General features: G+C 49.8%; 1 protein-coding gene across 3 annotated transcripts in view; it reads right to left on the reverse strand.

Moving 5' to 3' along the window:
* Positions 1-25,239, reverse strand: part of LOC145339496 (beta-adducin-like) — a 90,446-nt gene extending 65,207 nt beyond the window's left edge. For 2 of the 3 annotated variants that reach the window (XM_080183968.1, XM_080183970.1), the window contains exon 1: positions 24,932-25,239. The gene's annotated coding sequence lies outside the window, so the exon portion shown is untranslated. Of the gene's footprint in view, positions 1-24,927 lie in introns of all 3 variants that reach the window. The other variant, XM_080183969.1, reaches the window with a different exon arrangement.
* Between the last annotated feature and the right edge of the window lie 1,410 nt (positions 25,240-26,649).

The following is a 26,649-nucleotide window of genomic DNA, read 5'->3' on the forward strand; positions in this document are numbered from 1 at the left end:
GTTCGGTGCAGACTCGATGGGCTGAAGGACCTCTTAATGCACTGTAGGGTTTCTATGATCAGAGAAACACCCTCGGTCTGTGAATTTTTGGTGGGGCTAACTGCGTAATCTGATGCCCAACTCACCTTACCCACTGCATAACCGCCCCCACCAAACTCTGAAGAGAGAAAGACCATCTGATATCACTCATCTCCTGACTCCCCCAAAGCCTGTCCACCAACTACAAGGCACAATTCACATTCGCAGTATCCCTGCAGCGCAGAAGGGGGCCATTCGGCCCATCGAGTCTGCACCGACCACCCTATCCCCGTAACACCACAAATTTCCCCTCCCCTGTCACTAAGGGGCAATTTAGCCAATGCAACCAAGCCGCACATCTTGCGGACTGTGGGAGGAAACCGGAGGAAACCCACGCAGACACGGGGAGAACGTGCAGACTCCACACAGACAGTGACCCGAGCCGGGATTCGAACCCGGGTCCCTGGCTCTGTGAGGCAGCAGTGCTAACCCACTGTGCCACCGCGCCACTCAAAGATACTTATCTTCTCTTACAAGAAAAAGTTTCTCGACCAGTGTTTGGTATCCACATTGGCTCACATTTCCGTAGCTCTTCCACCGGTCTGCCCTCCATCTACTTCCTTGTATCTCTCCCTCCCCTTCTCTCTCTCTTCTCTCGTTCGCTCAGTTCCTCAATCGACAGAGCAAAGGTTGCCGCTCAGGACATTACGACAGTTCGTTGCAAAATCCTTTCATCGCTGATAGATGTGTGAAGCTGTGAGCTTCCTTCCAGCATCCACTGCTCAAGATTTGGCCAAATGGCGCGCGTGCCCCTTACTCAAATAGAACTCTGCCTGTTTTGGAAGTTACAAGCCCTGAGGGTTACATAGCTGGCACGTCCAACTGTGGGAGGGAAGCGTGTTGTGAGGGAGGCCTGGCACACACACTGGGCACTCGTGGGGCATGCCACGTGGCACTGAACTGGGTGCCTCCAACGAAACATCCCTTAAAGCCTTTGGCTGCTGATTCACCCAGAAACCTTCGTGTGGAAGGGATGAAAAACCAAGCCTAGAGTCCAACATTCCCGCAACGTGGAACCATTGTTCCATTATCCAGACGGCTGTTCCCCCATCCCCTCCCCACCCGACACCCAAAACGGAGCCGACACTTCAAACAAAAAAAGCCTCGCTGGCTGGTTTTCGCTTGGGATTATCCGGAGGTTGAGCTTTAGAAATACCAGCCCTAGGGCGGGCACGGTGGCACAGTGGTTGGCACTGCTGCCTCAAAGTGCCAGGGGCCCGGGTTCGATTCCCGGTGTGGGTTACTGTCTGTTCGGAGTTTGCACATTCTCCTCGTCTCTGCGTGGGTTTCCTCCGGGTGCTCCGGTTTCCTCCCACAGTTCAAACATGTGCGGGTTAGGTTGATTGGCCATGCTAAGAAATTGCCCCTTAGTGTCCAGGGATGCATAGGTTAGAGGGATTAGCGGGAATAATTAGGGACATGGGGATAGGGCCTGGGGTGGGATTGTGTTCGGCGCAGACTCGATGGGCCGAAGGGCCTCTTTCTGCACTGTAGGGTTCTATGATTCTATAATTCATCGAGGTTTACAGCATGGAAACAGGCCCTTCGGCCCAACTTGTCCATGCCACCTTTATTTTTTAAGTCCCTAAGCTCATCCCAATTGCCCGCATTTGGCCCATATCCCTCTACACCTATTGTACCCACGTAACTGTCTAAATGTGTTACAGAAGACAAAATTGTACCTGCCTCTACTACTACCTCTGGCAGCTCGTTCCAAACACTCACCACCCTCCGTATGAAAAAAATTGCCCCTCTGGACACTTTTGTATCTCTCCCCTCTCACCTTAAACCTCTGCCCTCTAGTTTTAGACTCCCCTACCTTTGGGAAAAGATATTGACCATCTAGCTGATCTTTGCAGCAGGGTAAAGCAGTGCCAGGGTCCTGAGTTCAATTCCTGCCTCGGGTCACGGTCTGTGCGGATTCTGCACGCTCTCCCCCGTGTCTGCGCGGGTCTCCTCCGGGTGCTCCAGTTTCCTCCCACACTCCGTGAGATACACAGGTTGGGTTGACTGACCTTGATAAATTGCCTTTTGGATATGTAGATTTGGATGGGGGGGGGGGGATTAGCAGGCTCAATATGTGGGGTTACAGGGATAGGGCCTGGGTGGTCGGTGCAGGCTCGATGGGCTGAATGGCCTCCTTCTGCACTATCAGGGATTCTATGATTTTTACCCTCTCTCCACAAATGCTGCCTCTGGCCTTTGCTACTTTTGGTTCATGTTTGCCCTGTTATTTCCTTCTTGCTGTTGCTATGGAAAAGGGGGTTGCCTTATGGGAAGAGTTCTAAGAATACACAGCCCCGGTTTTGAGAACAGAAATATGGAGGGTGGCGGTGAGCAGGGCAATGGTGAGTACCTCACAAAGCCTCGGCATTTCGGAGCTGCTTTCCTTCGGAGTCTGGTTGGCAAGTTTAGGCCAAACGATAGCCCAGAGCTGCCTGCCAAAGGCACAGAACTCTCTTACCTTCAAAGATCCTTCAGGAAAGGTCACCAAAACGGCAGGTAAAACGCGCGGCCTACCCTGAGGGCTGACACTGCTTGCAGCCTGTTTACTAGGCCGGCAGGCTCAGCCGTGTGCTAGGCCTCAACATCCTCCCCCCTGCTCCCAGTCATCTTTTACACAGCATTACAAAGCTCTCCGCCTCAGCCCAGCACCTTGTGAGAGACGTTCATTAATCTTCCATGTCGTTAATGGCTCACATTCTCGCTAAATCAAGAAAGCTTTTCCTTTTCATCCCCTCTCCTCAATTTTATCATCAGCACTCCGGACTGAGACAGGGATAATCCACCCGTGATGTTCAGTGGCATCACCATCGACCCTTGACAATTCTATAGAATCCCTACAGTTCTGAAGGAGGCCATTTGGCCCATCGAGCCTTTACCCATGCCCTATCTCCCACATATTTACCCTGCTGATCCCCCTGACACTAAGGGGGCATTCTTTTATGGATAGCTAATCAACCTAAACACACATCTTTCAAATTGTGGGAGGAAACTGGAGCACCCAGAGGAAACGCACACAGACACGGGGAGAGTGTACAAACTCCACACAGACAGTGACCCAGGCCGGGGATCGAACCCGGGTCCCTGGCGCTCTGAGGCAGCCGTGCTCACCACTGTGCCACAGGGCACAGGAAAAATCTCACCACCGCCCCCTGACATTCAATAGCATTACCATCACACCTTGGCATTTCACAGAATCCCTACAGTGCTGGAGGAGGCCATTTGTCCCATTGAGTCTGCAACAATGCTCAGAAACTTCCCATGTGTCTGCTGCCCTTGTCCTTCCAGGTAAACACAGCCCAGCCCATCACGCAAACCAGCCTCCCATCTACTGACTCTGTCTACACATCCCGCTTATTATTGTCACATGTATTGGGACACAGTGAAAAGTATTGTTTGATTTATTATTGTCATGTGTATTGGGATACAGTGAAAAGTATTGTTTGATTTATTATTGTCACGTGTACTGGGATACAGTGAAAAGTATTGTTTCTTGCATCCTGTACAGACAAAGCAGACAATTCATAGAGTACATGGGGGAGGAGGAAAGGCGAGAGTGCAGAATGTAGTGTTACAGTCATTGCTAGGATGTAGAGAAAGATCAACTTAATAAAAGGTAGGTCCATTCAAAAATCTGACAGCAGCAGGGAAGAAGCTGTTCTTGAGTCGGTCGGTACGTGACCTCAGACATTTGTATGTTTTTCCTGATGGAAGAAGTTGGAAGAGAGGTGCGTGGGGGTCCTTAATTATGCCGGCTGCTTTTCCCGAGGCAGCAGGAAGTGTAGACAGAGTCAATGATGAGGGACTGTTTTGCGAGATGCACTAGAAGGAGTACTGTACTGGCACAATTGTGCATGTTTGATATTAATCTATTATGTCATATGATTATCAAACATATACATAACTGTTTAAATGGGACTTTAAAGGAACAAGTGAAGCCACTAACTTTAGAGAGCTGCCACAAGTCAGCTGATTGCAGTTTCTGGAAGATTCTAACATTAATTACAATGAAGTCTTTCCAAGATCAGCTCCTGAAGAATCTTACACCTGGCGATGTCGGGAACTACTGCAATGCGTTTACTGAAACTGTTCTGAGCATTACCATTCACATTTCTATAAGGCTGCCTCTTCAATGGAGACAGCAAGTCTACCAGGTCAATAGTCATCTTGATAAGTGATTTCCCTGTCTCATCGAGATAGATCGTTGTGAAGTTAATGGTTGGAACGTCACAGAATTTAATCACCTAAGTTATAAATCGATAGCCACAGTCAGTCCAGGCATGAGCCTGGAAATTGCCTACGGAAATCATTACAGAGAGAGGGGCCATGTGGCTAAAATAATCATTTTTCAACATGCAAGCTGCAGTGGTGTAATGCTTTTGTCACTGGACTAAAGGGAGGCGATGGCCCAGTGGTATTATCGCTGGGCGAAAAATCCAGAAACTCAGCTAATGTTCTGGGGGACCCGGGTTCGAATCCCACCACGGCAGATGGTGGAATTTGAATTCAATAAAAAATATCTGGAATTTAGAATCTACTGATGACCTGTTGTCGGAAAAAACTCATCTGGTTTCCATTAGGGAAGGAAATCTGCCGTCCTTACCCGGTCTGGCTGACATGTGAGTCCAGAGCCACAGCAATGTGGTTGAGTCTGGGGGGGTTCCCAGATTCTCAAACTCTCCTTGATATCCCCTTGGGAATGAACACTGTTGGGGGGCTGGAGGTTGCAGGCGCATTTGGCGGTGATACTGGCCGAATTGGGCAATCCCACTTCTCGGTGCAGTTTCAGTCTCCTATTTCACTCCCCATCCCAGATGATAGATACTGGGAACTTCATGTTGTCCAAGAGACCGAGTTCTCAGTCGTGAATAGGGGTGGCGCAGTGGTTAGCACTGCTGCCTCACCGTGCCAGGGACCGGGTTCGATTCCCGGCCTCGGGTGACTGCGTGGAGTTTGCACATTCTCCCCGTGTCTGCATGGGTTTCCTGCGGGTGCTCCAATTTCCTCCCACAAAGATGTGCAGGTTAGGTGGATTGGCCATGCTAAATTGCCCCTTAGTGTCCAAAGATGTGCAGGTTAGGTGGATTGGCCATGCTAAATTGCCCCTTAGTGTCCAAAGAAGTGCAGGTTAGGTGGATTGGCCATGCTAAATTGCCCCTTAGTGTCCAAAGATGTGCAGGTTAGGTGGATTGGCCATGCTAAATTGTCCATTAGTGTCAGGGAGATTATCAGGGTAAATGTTTTCACTGGAAAGAAGGCGGCTAAGAGGGGATCTTATAGAAACATATAAGATGATTAGAGGTTTAGATAGGGTGGATGGTGATAGCCTGTTTCCTCGGATGGAGAAATCTAGCACGAGGGGGCATGGCTTTAAATTAAGGGGGGGTAGTTATAGGACGGATGTCAGGGGCAGGTTCTTTACCCAGAGGGTGGTGAGGGACTGGAATGCCCTGCCTGCTGCAGTTGTAAATGCGCCTAGTTTGGGGGCGTTTAAGAGATTGGTGGATAGGTTTATGGACGAAAAAGGAGTGGTTTAGATTAGTGGGTCAATGTTTTTTTTTTAAAAATAAGACTGGTCGGCGCAACATTGTGGGCCGAAGGGCCTGTTCCGCGCTGTAATGTTCTATGTTCTATGTTCTATGTTCTATGTGTGGGGTTATGGGCATAGGGCCTGGGTGGGATTGTGGTGGGTGCAGACTCTATGGGCTGAATGGCCTTCTGCACTGTCGGGATTCTACGATAAGAAGTTTCTCCTCACCTGTAGAAAAGGTTTACCCCTTATCCTCAAACTCTGACCCCCGAGTTCTGGGCTCCCCCCACCATTGGGAACATTCTTTCTGAATCTACCCTGTCTAACCCTGTTAGAATTTTATAAGTTTCTATCAGATCCCCCTCTCACTCTTCTAAACTCCAGTGAATATAATCCTAACCTAATTCGTCTCTCCTCGTATGACAGACCTGCCATCCCAGGAATCAGCCTGGTGAACCTTGCCCAGGCTCCGCCAACTCGCTCCTGAATAGAGGCAGCCCTTTGTGTTCTGTTCTTTGACAGTCAGACATGGGGATGTAAGCAGTCAGCACTTTCTTTCTGAATCCGTGAACTCACAGCCGACAGTCCGACCCCCTCGCTGTCTATGAGCCTGTGATTGTTCTGTGCGTTTTTGATGTGATAACGTGTGCAAGTTTTCCATCGTGTAGGAGCAGTCAGCACTTATTCCCCAGCTCAGTTTTGGACACATTACAAGCGTGTGCCTCGCCGAAACAATCCCAGCTGTCTGTGTTCGTCCGAAAAGCTTCAGTCAGTGGGCACACAAAGTGCTGCATCAAACTTGTGCAGAATTATTCCCCGCACAATAATCTCAGCCGCTTTGTTAAAAAAAACCCTGCAAAGCAAAACAAATAGCCTGGCTAACAGTGAGTGTGAGAGAGGGTGGAAGGAGAGAGAGGGAGGGAGATGGAAGAAAGGAGAGAGAGAGAGAGAGAGAGAGAGAGAGAGAGAGGGACAGAGAGAGAAAGTGGGTATGGAGAGAGAAAGAGCGACAGACAGAGAAGGAGAAGGAAACAGAGGGATGGGGCCAGAGAGAGAGGGGGGAGCGAGAGAGAGAGTAAGAGAGACATAAGGATGGAGGAAGATAGAAAGATAGGGATGAGGAAGAGAGAGGGAGGGAGGGAGGGAGAGAGAGGGAGAAAGAGAGAGGGGAGGCAGAGAAAGAGAGGAAGTGATAGGGAGAGAGAGGGGGAGAGAGAGAGAGAGACAGAGGGATGAAGGGAGAGAGAGAGATGGGGACAGGGAGAGGGGGGATGGGGAGAGAGAGAGGTATGGGATGAGGAGGGAGAAAGACAGAGAGAGAGAGAGACAGGGGGTGGGAGGAGAGAGAGAGAGAGAGATAGATGGGGGGGGAGGAGAGAGAGAGATAGATGGGGGGGGGAGAGAGAGAACGTTGGGGGAGAGAAATATAGGGAGAGGCAGAGAGAGCAATGGTCAGGTAAGGAAAAGGCTGGAGAGAGATAGAGAGAGAGAGAGGGAGGGAGAGAGAGAGAGACAGAGAGAGAGAGAGAGAGACACACACACAGATACAGAGAGGGAGAGAGAGAGAGATAGAGGGATGAAGGGAGAGAGGGAGATAGGGAATGAGGAAAGGGGGATGGGGAGAGAGGGAGGTATAGGGATCAGGAGAGAGAGAGACTAGGTGTGGGGAGAGAGAGAAATATGAATGGAGGGGAGAGAGGGGTGGGTAGAGAGAGGGGTGATGGGGAAAGAGAGGAAGGATGGGGGAGAGAGAAGGATGGGGGGGAGAGATATAGGGAGCGACGGAGAGAGAGCGATGGGGAGGTAACGAGAGGGAGGGAGAGCGATAGAGAGAGAGAGAGAAGGGTGAGGAGGAGAGAGATGGGGAGAGAGAGAGAGATATGGATGGGAGAGAGGGATAGGGATGGACAATTGAGAGAAGGAGAGAAGGGGAGAAAGAAAGGGAGGGAGAGAGAAGGAGGGAGAGTAAGGGGGAGGAGAGAGACAGAGAGGGAGGGTGAGAGAGATAGAGATGGGGACAGAAAGAGATAGTGGTGTGGAGAGAGAGAGAGGGAGGGAGAGAGGGAGGGAGGGGGTGGGAAACTCCACACAGTCACCCAAGGCCAGAATCAAACCCGGGTCCCTGGCACTGTGAGACAGCAGTGCTAGCCACTGTGCCACCGTACCTTCCCCCCCAACTCCCTCTCTCATGGGAATATAACCCAGACAAGTGTGAGGTGATACAACTTGGAAGAACTATTGCTGAAGGACAGTATACAATAAATGGTAGAACCTTTATAAATATTACCATACGGAGGGATCTAGGCGTGCAGATCCACAGTTCCCTGAAGGTGGCAACTCAGGTGGACAAGGGGGTCAAGAAGGCGTATGACATCTGACCTTCATCGGTCAGGGCGTTGAGTATTGGAATTGGAAAATCATGTTGCTGCTGTATAGGCCACGTTTGGAGTATTGTGGACAATTCTGGTTGCCTCACTGCTGAAAGGATTTTGATGCATTGGAAAGGGTGAAGAAGAGATTTCCCAGGATGTTGCCTGGTTTGGAGGATATGGACTATGAAGGAAGGATGAACTAATGTGAATTGTTTTGATTGGAGCATCAGAGGATGAGGGGGACCTGGTAGAGGTTTACAAAATCATGACAGACTTGGATAAAGTGGATAGTTAGGGTCTTCTTACCAGGGTCAAAGGGTCAATTATTCAGGGGCATAGGTTTTGATTTGTTTTGATTTATTATTGTCACATGTACTGGGATACAGTGAAAAGTATTGTTTGATTTATTATTGTCACATGTACTGGGATACAGTGAAAAGTATTGTTTGATTTATTATGGTCACATGTACTGGGATACAGTGAAAAGTATTGTTTCTTGCACGCTATACAGACACAGCATACCGTTCATAGAGACAGAACCACGAAAGTGCAGAATGTAGTGTTACAGTCATAGCAAGGGTGTAGAGAAAGATCAGCTTAATGCAAGGTAGGTCCATTCAGAAATGGTATTACCACACTAATGGGTGGCACGATGGCACAGTGGGTTAGCTCTGCTGCCTCACAGCGCCAGGGACCCGGGCTCGATTCCTGGCTTGGGCCAGTGCCTGTGTGGATTCCGCACGTTCTCCCTGTGTCTGCGTGGGTTTCCTCTGGGTGCTCCAGTTTCCTCCCACAGTCCAAAGATGTGCAGGTTAAGTTGACTGGCCATGTTAAATTGTCCCTTAGTGTCAGGGGGATTAACAGGGTAAATATGTGGGGTTATGGGGATAGGATCTGGGTGCGATTGTTGTCAGTGCAGACTTGATGGGACAAATGACCACCTTCTGCACTGTAGATTCTATGATTCTGTAATTTCTGCTTCAATGTCAGTAAAATGAAGGAGATAGTCATCAACTTTGGGAAGTGTAGTGGAAGACATGCCCCTGTCTACATCAATGGGGACGAAGTAGAAATGGTGGAGAGCTTCAAGTATTTAGGTGTGCAGATCAACAACAACCTGACCTGGTCCCCTCATGCCAACACTCTCGTTAAGAAAGCGTCCAATGCCTCTACTTTCTCAGGAAGCGAAGGAAATTTGGCATGTCCGCTACGACTCTCATCAACTTTTACAGATGCCCCATAGAAAGAATTCTTTCCAGGTGTATCACAGGTTGGTATGGCTCCTGCTCTGACTAAGGCTTCAAGAAACTATAAAGATTTGTAAACATAGCCCAGTCCAGCAGTCAAACCAGCCTCCCATCCACTGACTCTGTCTACACTTCCTGCTGCCCGGGAAAGGCAGCCAGCATAATCAAGGACCTCACGCACCCCGGACATTCTCTCTTCCACCTTCTTCCATCAGGGAAAAGATACAAAAGTCTGAGTACCAACCGACTCAAGAACAGCTTCTTCCCTGCTGCCATCAGACTTTTGAATGGACCTACCTTGTGTTAAGCTGATCTTTCTGTACACCTTCGCTATGACAGTAACACTACGTTCTGGACCCTCTCCTTTCCTCCTCCCCCATGTACTCTCCGAACGGTATGCTTTGTCTGTATAGCACACAAGAAACAATACTTTTCACTCTGTGCCAATACAAGTGACAATAATAAATCAAATATTAAGCCGATCTTTCTCTCCATCCTACCTGCGACTGTAACACTACATTCTGCACCCTCTCCCTTATCTACTCTATGAACAGTATGTTTTGCCTGTATAGCACACAAGAAACAATACTTTTCACTGTATTCCAATACACATGAATATTAAGTTCATCTTTCTCTGCACCCTATCTGTGACTGTAACACAACACTCTGCACTCTCTCTTTTCCTTCTCCCCATGTACTCTAAGAACGGAATGCTTTGTCTATATAGCGTGCAAAAAAACACAAGAAACAATACTTTTCACTGTATCCCAGTACACGTGACAATAATAAATCAAACAATACTTTTCACTGTATCCCAATACATGTGACAATAATAAATCAAACAATACTTTTCACTGTATCCCAGTACACGTGACAATAATAAATCAAACAATACTTTTCACTGTATCCCAATACACGTGACAATAATAAATCAAAATACTTTTCACTGTATCCCAGTACACGTGACAATAATAAATCAAACAATACTTTTCACTGTATCCCAGTACACGTGACAATAATAAATCAAACAATACTTTTCACTGTATCCCAGTACACGTGACAATAATAAATCAAAGAGACAATTTATCATGGCCAATCCACCTAGCCAGCATGTCTTTTGGACTGTGGGAGGAAACCGGAGCACCTGGAGGAAACCCATGCAGGCACGGGGAGAACGTGCAGACTCTGCGCAGACAGTGACCCAAGCTGGGAATCGAACCCAGGTCCCTGGCGCTGTGAGGCAGCAGTGCCAACCACTGTGCCACCGTACTTACAAATCTGGTTTGCACCCTTTGCTAGAGTACTTTTTGGCAGCTTGTTTGAGGTTGTCGTGTCGTCGCTAAGCGTCAGGCGGGGCGGACTGCGTTGCCGGGGCGGGGAGGGGGGAGTCTTGGAAGATATGGTACTAAGACAGGTACCAGCGTGAGGTTAATTCGACACGGCACATAGTGTTTTTTTTGTTGATATTTGAGATAAAGATAAAGGGGGAAATTTGAGACAAATATAAAAGAGCTTGGGTCGAATTTGTCCTTGATCTGTAACCCTGGCATGAACAAGCCTGAACAAGATCACTCAGTTACAGAGTACCTGAGGGGTGATTAATCCCAGGGAGTGCGGGGGCGGGAGGCTGGATGGGGGCGAGATGCCAGCTGAGACCTCACAATCTCTCTCAGAATCCAATGTGTTTCTTTTTTAATCTCTGCCAACAGGGCATCTCGCTATTAATAGACCCAGAACGCGAATGTATGTTAATTTATGTACGGGCTTACACAGCGTAATCCGCAGTCAGTCTGAACGACTGTCGCTCTCCCAAGCCAGAGATGACGGCTTTCAAAGTCCCGGGGGGAGGGGAGGTGGAGAAAAAGACACGGTTTGTCGAAGCTTTTCATCCCGGACTCATCAGGCCATTCCGCGCCGGAGGGAAAAATAATATCAGGCTCGGGAGGGGATGGCGGGATTTTGGAATGTTGTATTCTCTGGAATTAACAAAGTAAAGGGATGGTTTGATCCAATGTTTTTTGAGGTGTTAAGGGGCGTGGAGAGGGTCATAGGGTGGGGTTTTATGGCTATGCTCGCCCCAAGACTGGAAAATCCCGCCTGAGGTTCACAGCTCTTTGCATGGTCTGCTCCCACCCTTCACCCAACACGCACCCCCCCGACCCTCTCCATGGCAGACAGGAAGGGAAAATTCCACCCATAGAACATAGAACATAGAACATAGAACATTACAGCGCAGAACAGGCCCTTCGGCCCACGATGTTGCGCCGACCAGTTACAAAAACAATGACCCACTAGCCTATACCAATCCCTTTTCGTCCATAAACCTATCCAGAGATCTCTTAAACGCCCCCAAACTAGACGCATTTACAACTGCAGCAGGCAGGGCATTCCAATCCCTCACCACCCGCTGGGTAAAGAACCTACCCCTGACATCCGTCCTGTAGCTACCCCCGCTTAATTTAAAGCCATGCCCCCTAGTGCTAGTATACTCTATACTCGACACATCTGTTGCTCCTACCAAAGTGAATTACCTCACACTTCTCCGCATTAAATTCCATCCGCCACCTCTCGGCCCAGCTCTGCAACCTATCTAAGTCTCCCTGCAGACTATGACACCCTTCCTCACAATCTACCACACCTCCAACTTTGGTGTCATCAGCAAATTTACTAATCCACCCAACTATACCCTCATCCAGATCATTAATAAAAATTACAAACAACAGTGGCCCCAAAACAGATCCCTGAGGCACACCACTCATAGAGTCATAGAGCACAGAAACAGGCCCTTCGGCCCAACTGGTCCATACTGACCATGCTGCCCTCCCAGCTAGTCCCAATTGCCCGCATTTGGCCCATATCCCTCTAATCCTCTCCCATCCATGTACTTATCCAAATGCTGTTTCAATGTTGCTATTGTACCTGCCTCAACCACTTTCTCTGGCAGCTCATCCCATACATGCAGCACCCTCTATGTGTAGAAGTTGATAGGATGGGAGAAATTGTACTGAGGACCCTAGGTCTAGAGTCACAGAGGTCTACTGCACAGTGAAGACCCTTCAGCCCATCACAGCTGTGCTGGTCAAAAAGTACATGGACGGGAGAAGATTAGGAGGATATTGGCCAAGCACGCGGGGGTAATTGGTACTAACTGGGAGGGCAGCATAGAGCGGTTGGGCCGAAGGGCCTGTTTCGTGTGTCTCGGTCTCTTACGAGTACCAGCATGAAAGAAACAGCTCTCTTATATGGGGATCTTATAGAGATGTATAAGATAATGAAGGAGATGGATAGGGTAGTGGTAGAGAGATTCTTCCCGCTTAGAAAGGATAGCAGGACTAGAGGGCACAGCCTCAAGATAAGGGCGGGGGGCAGTTTAGAACAGAGTTAAGGAGGAACTTCTTCACTCAAAGGGTGGTGAATCTCTGGAATTCTCTGCCTGCTGAAGTGGTGGAGGCTGCCTCACTGAATATATTTAAGTCACGGGTAGATAGGTTTCTGATAGACAAGTGGAATTAAGGGGAGAAAGCGGGAAAGTGGAACTGATCCACTTCAGATCAGCCATGATCTTATTGAATGGCGGGGCAGGCTCGAGGGGCTAGATGGCCCATTCCTTATGTTCTTATGTAAAACCCTACTCCCGAAACTAAACCCTTTTCTTAAAATGATTATTAAAATTCTCGAAACGTGTGTGGGGTTTTATTTTTGGGCTAAGATTTGTACGATAATTTCGGTCTAGGAATTGCGATTCCAGAGGCCCCTCCGAATGGACAGCGCGTCAGAAGCACCACCCCGGGGGGATTTGACACCACAGGTGACATTTTCAGTGGGGTTTTGTGTGGGGGGGGGGGTGGGGGTGGAATGGGGGCGATCGCTTGCGCACAGGAACAGCGAGCCGGTTCTCCGGGCCCCTAATTCCTCCCGGGAGGCCAGCACCGGTTTTATATTCCTGTCACCGGGGTATCCCGTCCAGCTGTTACCACAGGAGGAGCGTGTTTGCCTTTCAAGGCCGGCGCAGACGATCTTTGTCGAGTGTCAGTCACGATCACAATGCCTGCCTGGTCACGGAGCGTCAGGCTAATTAATACATTCGTCTCAATGGAGGCCCCCACCCCTCTCCTTCCTCTCCACACCAATACCTCGAGGCTCCCCCCCCCCCCGCCCCCACCTTCCCCTGATCCTCCCCCGAGCCTTCCCCAGACAACAGATTGAAAACCTGACATCTTGCAGCAGCAGCAGTTAAGCCACACGGTTGACGATAACATTGTGTCTGGACTGCGGGCCTCAGCTGTCCTCTACATACAGTCTGCATGATAATTGATGCATCAAAGGGCCATTTGCCAGTTTGCGACTCTCCCCTCGATTATCCGTTCTCTCTCTCTTTGACTGAATATCTGAATCATTGAAACCCTCCCCCCCACCCCACCCACCACCACCGCAGTGCAGAAGGAGGCCATTCGGCCCATCGAGTCTGCACCGACCACAATCCCACCCAGGTCCCACCCCCCCCATAACCCCATGTATTTACTCCCTCCCACTTTCTCCGGGCGGCACGGTGACACAGTGGGTTAGCATCGCTGCCTCACAATGCCGGGGACCCAGGTTCGATTCCCAGTTGGGTCATAGTGTGTGTGGAGTCTGCATGTTCTCCCCATGTCTGCGTGGGTTTCCTCCCACACTCCAAAAATATGAGGGTTAGGTGGATTGGCCATGCTAAATTGCCCCTTAGTGTCCAAAGATGTGTAGGTTAGGTGGATTGGCCATGCTAAATTGCCCCTTGATGTCAAGGGAACTAGCTAGGTTAAGTGCATGGGGTTATGGGGATAGGGCCCGAGAGGGATTGTGGTCGGTGCTGACTTGATGGGCCAAATGGCCTCTTTCCGCACTGTAGGGATTCTATGATTCTTCCATCCGGAAAAAGATACAAAGTCTGAGGTCACGTACCCACAGACTCAAGAACAGCTTCTTCCCTGCTGCCGTCAGACTTTTGAATGGACCCACCTTATATTAAGCTGATCTTTTTCTACACCCTACCTATTTCAGGGAGAGAGAGGGAGCGAGAGAGGGGGTAAGAGAGGGAGAGAGAGGGGGCAAAAGACGGAGCGGGGGCAAGAGAGGGAGAGAGAAGGGATGAGGGAGGGAGAGAGAGGGGGCGAGAGAGGGAGAGAGAGGGGGCGAGAGAGGGGGTGAGAGAGGGAAAGAGAAGGGACAAGAGAGGGATAGGGGGTGAGAGAGGGGGCGAGAGAGGGAGAGAGATGGGGCGAGAGAGGGAGTGAGAGAGGGAGAGGAGGCGAGAGATGGAGAGGGGCAAGAGAGGGAGAGAGAGGGTGAGAGAAAGAAAGAGTGCCAGAGAGAGAGACTGAACGAGCAAGCGGGAACACGAGGGAGAAAGTGCTAAGTTTGTCTCTCCATTGCATGGTGAATGCTGTTAGGCAGAGGGAGCTGGATGAAGATCGCTGCTCTGACATTGGAGTGGGGTTGTGTGTAAATGGAAGCAGACTCTGGGGCTACATCCCAACTAGCACTGCCCAATCCGAGTCTCCTCCATCCGAGTGCTCACTGGGAAAGCTCGCCAGGGACTGGGATGGGAGGGTAGGTACCACAATCCCAGGAGGACAAGCTCCACCAGGACACAATGCTCCAAATCCCACGGCTAAACCACTCCAACCAAATAATGGCCAAGATGAAAGCATGACCCACTTCACTTTTACTTTAACCCACATTGATGCTGATTACTCTTCCACATGAGGTGAACGGGTAAATATATTCACAAATGTAGCATTCTCAATCTTTGTGTCTCTCTTGGCCTTAACATCCTTCCTGTCAGTATAGCTTCCGGGTCAAGGGTCACAGGTGCCACTGTTTCTATTTAGAATCATGCAGGTTTGCAGTGTGTAAACAGGCCCTTCAGCCCAACTTGTCCATGCTCACCCTTTGTTTTTAAAACCCCTAAGCTAGTCCCAATTTGGCCCATATCTCTCTATACCCATCGTACCCATGTAACTATCTAAATGCTTTTTAAAAGACAAAATTGTAACCGCCTCTACTACTGCCTCCCACAGCTTGTTCCAGACACTCATCACCCTCTGTGTGAAAAAAACATCGCCCCTCTGGACCCTTTTGTATCTCTCCCCTCTCACCTTAAACCTCCGCCCTCTAGTTTTAGACTCCCCTACCTTTGGGGAAAGATATTGACTATCTAGCTGATCTGTGCCCCTCATTATTTTATAGATCTCTATAAGATAACCCTCAGCCTCCTACGCTCCAGAGGAAAACATCCCAGTCTATCCAGCCTCTCCCTATAACTCAAACCATCAAGTCCTGGTAGCATCCTAGTAAATCTTTCCTGCACTCTATCTAGTTTAATAGTATCCTTTCTATAATAGGGTGATCAGAATTACACACAGTGTTCCAAGTGTAGCCTTACCAATGTCTTGTACAACTTCAACAAGACGTCCCAACTCCTGTATTCAATGTTCTGACCGATGAAACCAAGCACGCTGAATGCCGCCTTCACCACTCTGTCCACCTGTGACTCCACTTTCAAGGAGCTATGAACCTGTATCCCGAGATCTCTTTGTTCTGTAATTCTCCCCAGTGCCCTCCCATTAACTGAGTAAGTCCTGCCCTGGTTCAATCTACCAAAATGCATCACATCGCACTTGTCTAAATTAAACTCCATCTGCCACTTGTTAGCCCACTTGTCCAATTGATCAAGGTCCCGTTGCAATCCTAGACAACCTTCTTCACTGTCCACCAAGCCACCAATCTTGCAGTCATCTTTAAACTTACTAACCATGCCTCCTACATTCTTATCCAAATCATTAACGATGACAAATAACAGTGGGCCCAGCACTGATCCCTGAGGCACACTGCTGGTCACAGGCCTCCAGTTTGAAAAACATCCCTTTACAACCACCCTCTGGCTTCTGTCATCAACCCAATTTTGTATCCATTAAGATACCTCACCCTGGATCCCGTGAAATTTAACCAACCTTGCGGTACCTTGTCAAAGGCCTTACTAAAGTCCACGTAGACAACATCAACTGCACTGCCCTCATCTACCTTCTTGGTTACCCCTTCAAAAAGCTCAATCAAATTTGTGAGACATGATTTTCCACTCTCAAAGCCATACTGACTGTCCCTAATTAGTCCTTGCGTCTCTAAATCCCTTTAGATCCTGTCTCGCAAAATACCTTCCAACAATTTACCCACCACAGATGTGAGGTTCACAGGCCTGTAGTTCCCAGGCTTTTCCATGCAGCCCTTTTTAAACAAAGACACAACATTTGCCCCTCTCCAATCTTCAGGCACCTCACCCGTGATTATCGATGATTCAAATATCTCTGCTAGCGGACCCGCAATTTCCTCCCTAGCCTTCCACAATGTCCTGGGATACACTTCATCAGGTCCCGGGGATTTATCAACCTTTAAGACTTCCTTTAGTCAAGAAAATTACAAATCGATGTTTTTGCCATTGAGGCCTCTCTTTTCAAATATTCTTTAAAAAGTGATTCCATTGATATTTTAAAGGAATTACAAATATTCTTTACTGTATTGTTTCCAGGTCAAAGGTTGCCCAGTCATGGCCCAGACTCTCTTGTTCCATTATTCACCTTCCCTCCATCATATGGTTAGCAACGGGCCTACAATTCCACCGTCCAGCCCCCAGCACAACAATGCAGCTTGCCAAAGCAGGGCCGAGATATCATCTCAGCTCTCTCTGGTACTGGGGGTGGCACAGCGGTTAGCATTGCTGCCTCACAGCGTCAGGGACCCGGGTTCGATTCCTGGCTCGGCTTACTGTCTGTGTGGAGTCTGCACATTCTCCCCATGTCTGTGTGGGTTTCCTCTGGTTTCCTCCCACAGTCCGAAGGGCATGTGGGTTCGGAGGTAAATTCTCCCCCAGTGAACCTGAGCAGGCGCTGGACTGTGACAGCTCTGGGGTTTTCGCAGTAACTTCATTGCAGTGTTAATGTAAGTCTACTTGTGACACGAATAAACAAACATCTCAGCTGGGCAACTGCCAGATTACATATGGCATCGCAATGGTGCCACCATTGCCAAGTATAAGCAACACTGTTACCAAGTGTCATCAGCATCGTTAAGTACCCCCATCACGCTCAACAAACATCCCATCAACAACTCCTTAGTTGTCAACATTTCATTCAGAAATCCAACAGGACTAAACATATCAACATCCTGGCTAAGAGGGGGGAGCCAGGATTTTTTTAAATTAGTTTCCAGGATTTGTACGTTAGGTGGATTAACCATGCTAAATTGCCCCTTAGTGTCCAAAGATGTGCAGGTTAGGTGGATTCGCCATGCTAAATTGTCCCTTAGTGTCCAAAGATGTGTAGGTTAGGGTGGATTGGCCGTGCTAAATTGCCCCTTAGTGTCCAAAGATGTGTAGGTTAGGGTGGATTGGCCGTGCTAAATTGTCCCTTAGTGTCCAAAGATGTGTAGGTGAGATGGATTGACCGTGCTAAATTACACTTTAGTGTCCAAAGATGTGCAGGTTAGGTGGTTTGGCCATGCTAAGTTGTCCCTTAGTGTCCAAAGATGTGCAAGTTAGGGGGATTGGTCACGCTAAATTGTCCCCTAGTGTCCAAAGATGTGCAGATGAGATGGATTGGCCATGCTAAATTGCCCTTTAGTGTCCAAAGATGTGCACGTGAGATGGATTGACCATGCTAAATTACACTTTAGTGTCCAAAGATGTGCAGGTTAGGTGGATTGGCCATGCTAAGTTGCCCCTTAGTGTCCAAAGATGTGCAAGTTAGGGGGATTGGCCATGCTAAATTGCCCCTTAATGTCCAAAGATGTGTAGGTTAGGTGGATTGGCCACGCTAAATTGCCCCTTAGTGTCCAAAGATGTGCAGGTTAGGTGGATTGGCTGTGTTAAATTGCCCCTAAATTGCATGTCCACATAAGCAAACCTTCTCAACCCCAGAATCAACCTTGTGAATCTCCTCTGCACCCCCTCCAGTGCCAGTATATCCTTTCTCAAGTAAGGAGACCAAAACTGTACACAATACTCCAGGTGTGGCCTCACCAGCACCTTATACAGCTGCAACATAACCTCGCTGTTCTTAAACTCCATCCCTCTCGCAATGAAGGACAAAATTCCATTTGCCTTCTTCATTACCTGCTGCACCCACGCAGACACGGGGAGAATGTGCAGACTCCACACAGAGGTGACCCAAGCCGGGAATTGAACCCCGGTCCCTGGCTCTGTGAGGCAGCAGTGCTAATCATCGTGCCACCGGTGTTGTTAAGACATATCTCTGGTGGAACAGGTGGCAAAGAAAATACATCTTCTGGGAAATGGGGGTTGGGCAAAGATACACTTCCAACAACCATTATTAAATTGAGAGGAAAGCTGTTAAGGCTTATGGAAATCGTTGTACAGCATTTCAACTGGATGCACGCCAAGCAACTCAGTAACATATCACAGCAGGGCACAGAGATCTGAATCGGTGCCAGCTATGCCTACCTAGTGAGATTTCAGCAAGGCTAGGTATTGGGGGGAATGCCAAATGCCTCTCCGCAGGGATGGCAGAATGGGAACACAGTCTTATGCTGGGAAAAGACAAGCCAACTGCCTGGGAATTCTTGATGCGGATAACACAAAGATGATACAAGGGAGGGTGAGCTGTGAGGAGGATGCAGAGGTGATTCAATGTGAGTTGGACAGTGTGTGGGCATCTGCATGGCAGATACAATATAATGTGGATAAATGTGAGGTGATCCACTTTGGTAGCAATAATAGGAAGACAGATTATTATTTGAATGGGTGTAAATTGAAAGAGGTGGATACTTAACGAGACCGTGGAGTCCTCGTGCATCAGTTGCTGAAAGTAAGCGCGCAGGTACAGCAGGCAGTACAGAAGGCAAAGGGTATGTTGGCCTTCATAGCGAGAGGATTTGAGTATAGGGATAGGGATGTTTTACTGCAATTGTACAGGGTGTTGGTGAGGCCACACCTGGAGTATTGTGTGCAGTTTTGGTCTCCTTATCTGAGGAAGGATGTCCTTGCTATAGAGGGAGTACAGCGAAGGTTTACCAGGCTGATTCCTGGGATGGCAGGTCTGTCATATGAGGAGAGACTAAGTCGGTTAGGATTATATTCACTGGAGTTTAGAAGAGTGAGAGGGGATCTCATAGAAACTTATAAAATTCTAACAGGGTTAGACAGGGTAGATTCAGAAAGGGGTAAACCTTTTAGAACTGAGGTGAGGAGAAATTTCTTCACCCAGAGGGTGGGGAATGTGTGGAATTCACTCCCACAGAAAGTAGTTGAGGCCAAAACGTTGTGTGATTTCAAGAAGAAATTAGATTTCGCTCTTGGGGCTAAAGGGATCGAGGGATATGGGGAGAAGGGGGGATCAGGACATTGAATTTGATGATCAGTCATGAATGGGAGAGCAGGCTCAAAGGGCCAAATGGTCTCCTCCTGCTTCTGGTTTCTGTGTAAACTCAAGTGACATTGGAAATAACTGCCACAGAGATAAAAACCTGCGGCATTGCTAAGCCCCAAGATCCAATTGATAGATATTAAATATCAAGAACTTGGTGAGCAGGAGACAGCTTCAAAGTTTGTGGATGACATAGAACTTACAATTGTTGTAAACTGTGCCGAGGGTGGTGTAGAACTTCACAAGGGCACAGACGCGAGGGTGGAGTGGGCAGATCGGCGGCAAATTAGGTTCACTTCAGAGAAGAAGTTTATTTATTAGTGTCAGGAGTAGGCTTACATTAACACTGCAATGAAGTTACTGTGAAAATCCCCTAGTCGCCTGTTCGGGTTACACTGAGGGAGAATTCAGCCCCTAACCAGCACGTCTTTCAGAGCACCCGGAGGAACCCCACGCAGACACGGGGAGAACATGCAGACTCCACACAGACAGTGACCCAAGCCGGGAATCGAACCCAGGGTCCCTCGCGCTGTGAGTGCTAACCACTCGATCCCTTTAGCCCCAAGAGCGAAATCTAATTTCTTCTTGAAATCACACAATGGTTTTGGCCACCCCAAGTGTATTTTGGTAGGATGAATGTGGAGAATCGATGAATGCAGGGCTGAGGGGCTGGTTTGGGGGAGGGGGCTGGGCAAGGGGTTCAGATTTTTTGGCAACAGCGGGTGGGAAGTCCTCTGGGGCAGAGGTGAGTTGTACAAGACAGGTTGCACCTGAACTGGAGAGGGACCAATTTAATGGCAGGGAGTTTTGCGAGAGCCACTCGGAGGGGTTTAAAATCCTCTGGCAGGGTGGGACCCGAAAGAGCAGTGAGACAGAAGGGGACACTGAGGCCAATGCAGAAGTCAGCAAGATACGTAGACAAAGCAGGCATGAGAATTGTACGGAATGAGGAAAGACTGATTTATTTCAATGCAAGAGTCCTGACAGGTAAGTAAAAAAGCAAAGTTCAAGTTTATCTATTAGTGTCACAAGTCGGTGTACATTAACGCTGCAATGAAGCTACTGTGAAAATTCCCTAGTCACCACATTCCTGTACGGGTTACACTGAGGGAGAATTTAGCACCTAACCAGCACGTCTTTCAGACTGTGGGAGGAAACCGGAGCACCCGGCGGAAACCCACGCAGACATGGGGAGAATGTGCAAACTCCACACAGACAGCCGGGAATCAAACCCGGGTCTCTGGCACTGTGAGGCAGCAGTGCTAACCACTGTGCCTCAGGGCTTGGGATGGTACACAGGATTTGGATATCATAGCTAATAGAGAAACAGAGCTAAGGGAAGGACAGGTGGCACGGTGGTTAGCAAAGCTGCCTCACAGCGCCAGGGCCCTGGGTTCGATTACCGGCTCAGGTCACTGTCTGTGCGGAGTTTGTACATTCTCCCTTTGTCTGCGTGGGTTTCCTCCCACAGCCCGAAGATACGCAGGTTAGGTTAACTGGCCATGCTAAGTTGCCTCCTAGTGTCAGGGGGACTAGCTCGGGTAAATATGTGGGGTTATGGCTTGGGTGGGATTTTGGTGGTGCAGACCCCTGATGGGCCGAATGGTCTCCTTCTGAACTGTATGGATTCAATGATTGTATGAGGACTGGCAGCTCAGTCTACCGGGGTGTGGAGTCAGAAAGGCTTGACAATATGAGGAGCGTTTGAGAACTCTGGATCTGTATTCGATGGAGTTTAGAAGGATGAGGGGGGGAATCTCATTGAAACTTACAGAATACTGAGAGGCCCTGGATAGAGTGGACGTAGGGAAGATGTTTCCATTAGTCGGAGAGACTCGGATCCGAGGGGCACAGCCTCAGAGTAAAGGAGAACCGAGATGAGGGGGAATTTCTTCAGCCAGAGGGTTTGGTGAATCTGTGGAACTCATTGCCACAGAGGAGGCCGGGTCACTGAGTGTATTTAGTTTAAGTTTATTCATTAGTGTCACAAGTCGGCTTACATTAACACTGCAAAGAAGTTACTATGAAAATCCCCTAGTCGTCACACTCTGGCTCTTGTTCAGGTACACGCAGGGAGAACTTATCATGACCAATGCACCTAACCTGCACCAGCACTTCGGACACTAAGGGGTAATTTAACATGGCCAATCCCCCTAACCAGCACGTCTTTTGGACTGTGGAAGGAAACCGGAGCACCCGGAGGAAACCCACGCAGACACGGGGAGGACGTGCAGACTCCTCGCAGACAGTGACCCGAGCCGGGAATCAAAACCGGGTCCCTGGCGCTGCGAGGCAGCCGTGCTAACCCACTGTGCCACCCAGAGACAGAGAAAGATCGGTTCTTGATTGGTAAGGGATCAAAGGTTACAGGGAAAAGGCAGGGGAATGGGGTGGAGAAACTTATAGGCTGGTGAACAGAGTCGATGGGCTGAATGGCCTAATTCTGCCGCTATGTAGAACAGAGTAAGAAGTCTCAGAACATCAGGTTAAAGTCCAACAGGTTTATTTGGTAGCGAAAGCCACTAGCTTTCGGAGCGCTGCTCCTTCATCAGGTGAGCGCTCACCTGACGAAGGGGCAGTGCTCCAAAAGCTAGTAGCTTTCGCTACCAAATAAACCTGTTGGACTTAACAAAGAACAACCCAGCACGGGAAACAGGCCCTTCGGCCCAACGAGCCCGTGCCGCCGCATCACCCTACACCTATTTTACCCTGCATGTCTACGAATGGGACCCTACTCAGTCAGATTCAGGGAAGAAATAGTGTCAATTTGGTGGAAACCGATTAGCCTAAGAGCACATCTTTGGGGTGTGGGAGGAAACCGGAGCGCCCGGAGGAAACCCACGCAACCACAGGGAGAATGCGCAAACTCCCACAGACACAGGCCCAAATCCATGTGTCTGCACAGCCAGCAGTGCTAGTCACCGAGCTGTTGCAGCGCCCGTCTACCGGTCCAGGATCAAGCACACACACCGACATGAAGTACTAGGCCACTCCTGGACTTCCAAGAGCAGCCCACACACGACCCGCCGTGTGCATGCCCCTCGCTTGACACGACTTCAGAACATAGAAAAGCTACAGCACAAACAGGCCCTTCGGCCCACAAGTTGCGCCGATCATATCCCTCCCTGCTAGGCTTATCTATAACCTTCAACCCTATTAAGTCCCACGTACTCATCCAGAAGTCTCTTAAAAGACCCTATCGAATCCGCCTCCACCACCACCAACGGCAGCTGGTACCTGGTGTTGTGAGGCTTCTTACTGTGTTTACCCCAGTCCGACGCCAGCCTCTCCACATCGTGGCTACATAGAACCACAGTCTGCACGATCCCACCCAGACCCTTATCCCCGTAACTCCGCACACCGCCTAAGAAGGAATCCCGCCTTCTCAGCGAGGCTGGGCCCACAGCTCAGCTGGCACGACAAAGCCACAGAGGCTCGGGAGAATTGTGCCACGCAACTCCACCAAGGAAACTGGTGCCAGCGTGACTTAACAAACCTGATGCTGGGGCTGGAACCTCGGCGGGGGTTCTCAATATGTGAACAGGGAGGCAGGGGATACATCAGGAGAGATGATGTGGAGATGCCGGCGTTGGACTGGGGTAAAAACACAGTAAGAAGCCTGACAACACCAGGTTTAAGTGAGGTTTAAGCTTGTGGGTTTACTGGCAAATAAATCGGTTGGACTTAAACCTGGTGTTGTCAGGCTTCTTACTGTATCAGGAGAACTAGGAGGGCCCATCTGCGCTTCCTGACAAAGGTTCCAGTTTACTGATACTTCTAATCTGACTATAGATAATCAAATCTCACAAACAGCCCAAAGTGGACGCTGGTACAGAGGGTGGTTCTGTCTCTCCAAATTCCTCGCACCAAAATTTGTATTAAATTGAAATATGCAAACCATTGCAATAGAGAATTGGAATATTAATGTTTGCTCGAATGGTGTTTCGTAGGATGAGCTCGCTCTAATCCATCCTCCGAGCCGAACACAATAAACTGGCTGACTAACAGGTTGCAGCTGAGTGGGCTGGAGGGACGTCACGCCTTAGGGACCCCGCAGAGCTCTGTAAATAAACCCTCTAAACAAAAGAAGGGGCTGGAGGGAGAGCGGGGCTGGAGGGAGTGGTTCGCCACACGGCGTGACAACAGTAACGCCTGGCCACCAGGTCCGCAGGAGCCGGAATCCATCCCTTCACTTTAACCCAGCCACAATAAAATGGGACAAAACCTCTCCCCCCTCCCCGCCCCCTCCACCGCCAGCGCACAAAGTTCGCAATCCCCACCCCTGTGAGAAGGATTCGGTTCCCATGGCAGCCACTCGCTGTGCACTGGGGGTTTTTTTTAAAAAATCAGTGGAAATTCTTTACTGGAGAGATTGATCACACCCCCACCCCCACCCCCACCACTCCCCCCACCCTCACACACACACCCCCCCACACACACACACACACACACACCACCACCCCCCACCCTCACACACACACCCCCACACATATGCACACACACGCACACACACCCCCCATACAAACACACACAGACACACCCACAGATACATGCACCCATATGAACACACGTACAAACACATCCCCATACGAACACACACACACACTCTCTCTCTCTCTCTCTCTTACACGCACACAACGCACTCCAGTCTGAGCAGGTCCATATTTTTCACCATTGCTTGCAAAGCTATTTCCCCTCTGTTAGTGTTTCTGTGTGTGTGTGTGTGTGTGTGTTGTGTGTGTGTGTGAGAGTGAGTGAGTGAGTATATGTGAGAGAGAGTGTGTGTGTATGTGTGTGTGAGTCTATGAGAGTGTGTGTGTATATTAGTATGTGGGTGTATCCGTGTGTTAGTGTATGTGTTTGTGTGTGTGTGTGTATGTGTTAGTGTCTTTCTCTGTGTGGGTGGGTGTGTGTGTGTTTGTGTGAGTGACTGGGTGTCTGTGGGTGAGTGTGTGTCTGTGGGTATTGGTGTCTTTGTGTTCCTGTGTGGGTGTGTGTATGTGGGTGTATGTTAGTGTGTATCTGGGTGTGTGTTTCTGTGTATCTAGGTGAGGGTGTATCTGGGTGAGGGTGTATGTTTTTGTGTATCTGGGTGTGTGTGTGTGTATGTATCAGTGTGTATCTGGGTGTGTGCCAGGGACGGGGTGCTCACCCTCTCCCACTGCCCCACTCACAGGTACATTAACAGGCTGGGCTGGATTTCACCCCCCCCCTCCCCCCCCCACCCCCACTCCCCTGCCACTGCCGGCTCCCCCAGTTAAATATCAGCAGCGTGTCAGGCTTACCTACCTCCTCGGAGCTGGGCTGGACGCGGTGCCTGTTTCTGCTCAGGTCTCCGCCCTGGACATCAGTGTAGCTGTGCCGCTGCAGAGATGTGAATCATTGACTCCTCTGTGTGTCTCTCCACCCCCCCTGCAAGACACTGTATTCAGCAGCATGGAGGAGATGTATCCTCCAGCATCCTCTCTCTCTCACACACACAGAGCCCCCTGCCAGCTGCGGGCACTGCCAGTGGGGTTATAGCACCATCTCTGCCGGGTCCACCTGCAGCCTCACATCCCCCGGACTCTGCAGACAAAGGCTGAGAGCTCTCCCATTCTCTGGCTGCAATCTTCAGTGTAAATCCTCCCTCCCTCCCTCTCTATTCACCAGCCTCCCGGCGCCCTCTGTCGACCCTATCCCTTGCTTTCCGAAGCACTTGCAGACTACAGCAGCTTTTCCTCTGCAGCCCGCCTGGCCCTGTTGTCTGCAGAGCAGACTTGCACACACCCTGTTGCAGGGAGGTTTCACCCCACTGCCCTCCCCCCTTTCCCCATTACAGCCCCCCACCCCCAAGGTTAGGGAGAAAGGACAGACCAGGCAGGCAGAGAGTCTGACAGAGACAAGGGGACAGATGGACAGAGAGAGAGACGACGGGACAAGACAGATAGAGAGAAGCCAGCCAGACAGAGAAAGGGGGGAGAGAGAGAACCAGACACAGAGACAGGGGCGATCAGACAGGGAAAGGCGGGGGAGAGAGAACCAGACACAGAGACAGGGGCGATCAGACAGGGAAAGGGAGAGAGAGAACCAGACACAGAGACAGGGGCGATCAGACAGGGAAAGGGAGAGAGAGAGAGAACCAGACGCAGAGACAGGGGCAATCAGACAGGGAAAGGGAGAGAGAACCAGACACAGAGACAGGGGCGATCAGACAGGGAAAGTGGGGTGAGAGAGAACCAGACACAGAGACAGGGGCGATCAGACAGGGAAAGGGAGAGAGAACCAGACACAGAGACAGGGGCAATCAGACAGGAAAAGGGAGAGAGAACCAGACACAGAGACAGGGGCGATCAGACAGGGAAAGTGGGGTGAGAGAGAACCAGACACAGAGACAGGGGCGATCAGACAGGGAAAGGGAGAGAGAACCAGACACAGAGACAGGGGCGATCAGACAGGGAAAGTGGGGGGAGAGAGAACCAGACACAGAGACAGGGGCGATCAGACAGAGAAAGGGAGAGAGAACCAGACACAGAGACAGGGGCGATCAGACAGGGAAAGTGGGGGGAGAGAGAACCAGACACAGAGACAGGGGCGATCAGACAGGGAAAGTGGGGGGAGAGAGAACCAGACACAGAGACAGGGGCGATCAGACAGGGAAAGGGAGAGAGAACCAGACATAGAGACAGGGGCGATCAGACAGAGAAAGGGAGAGAGAGAGAACCAGACACAGAGACAGGGGCAATCAGACAGAGAAAAGGGGGAGAGAGAGAGAACCAGACACAGAGACAGGGGCGATCAGACAGGGAAAGGGAGAGAGAACCAGACACAGAGACAGGGGCGATCAGACAGGGAAAGGGAGAGAGAACCAGACACAGAGACAGGGGCGATCAGACAGGGAAAGGGAGAGAGAACCAGACACAGAGACAGGGGCGATCAGACATGGAAAGGGAGAGGGAGAGAGAACCAGACACAGAGACAGGGGTGATCAGACAGGGAAAGGGAGAGAGAGAGAGAACCAGACACAG

Source organism: Carcharhinus amblyrhynchos, unplaced genomic scaffold, assembly GCF_965287045.1.
Source record: "Carcharhinus amblyrhynchos unplaced genomic scaffold, sCarAmb.v2.hapA scaffold_501, whole genome shotgun sequence".
Lineage (NCBI taxonomy): Eukaryota > Metazoa > Chordata > Chondrichthyes > Carcharhiniformes > Carcharhinidae > Carcharhinus > Carcharhinus amblyrhynchos.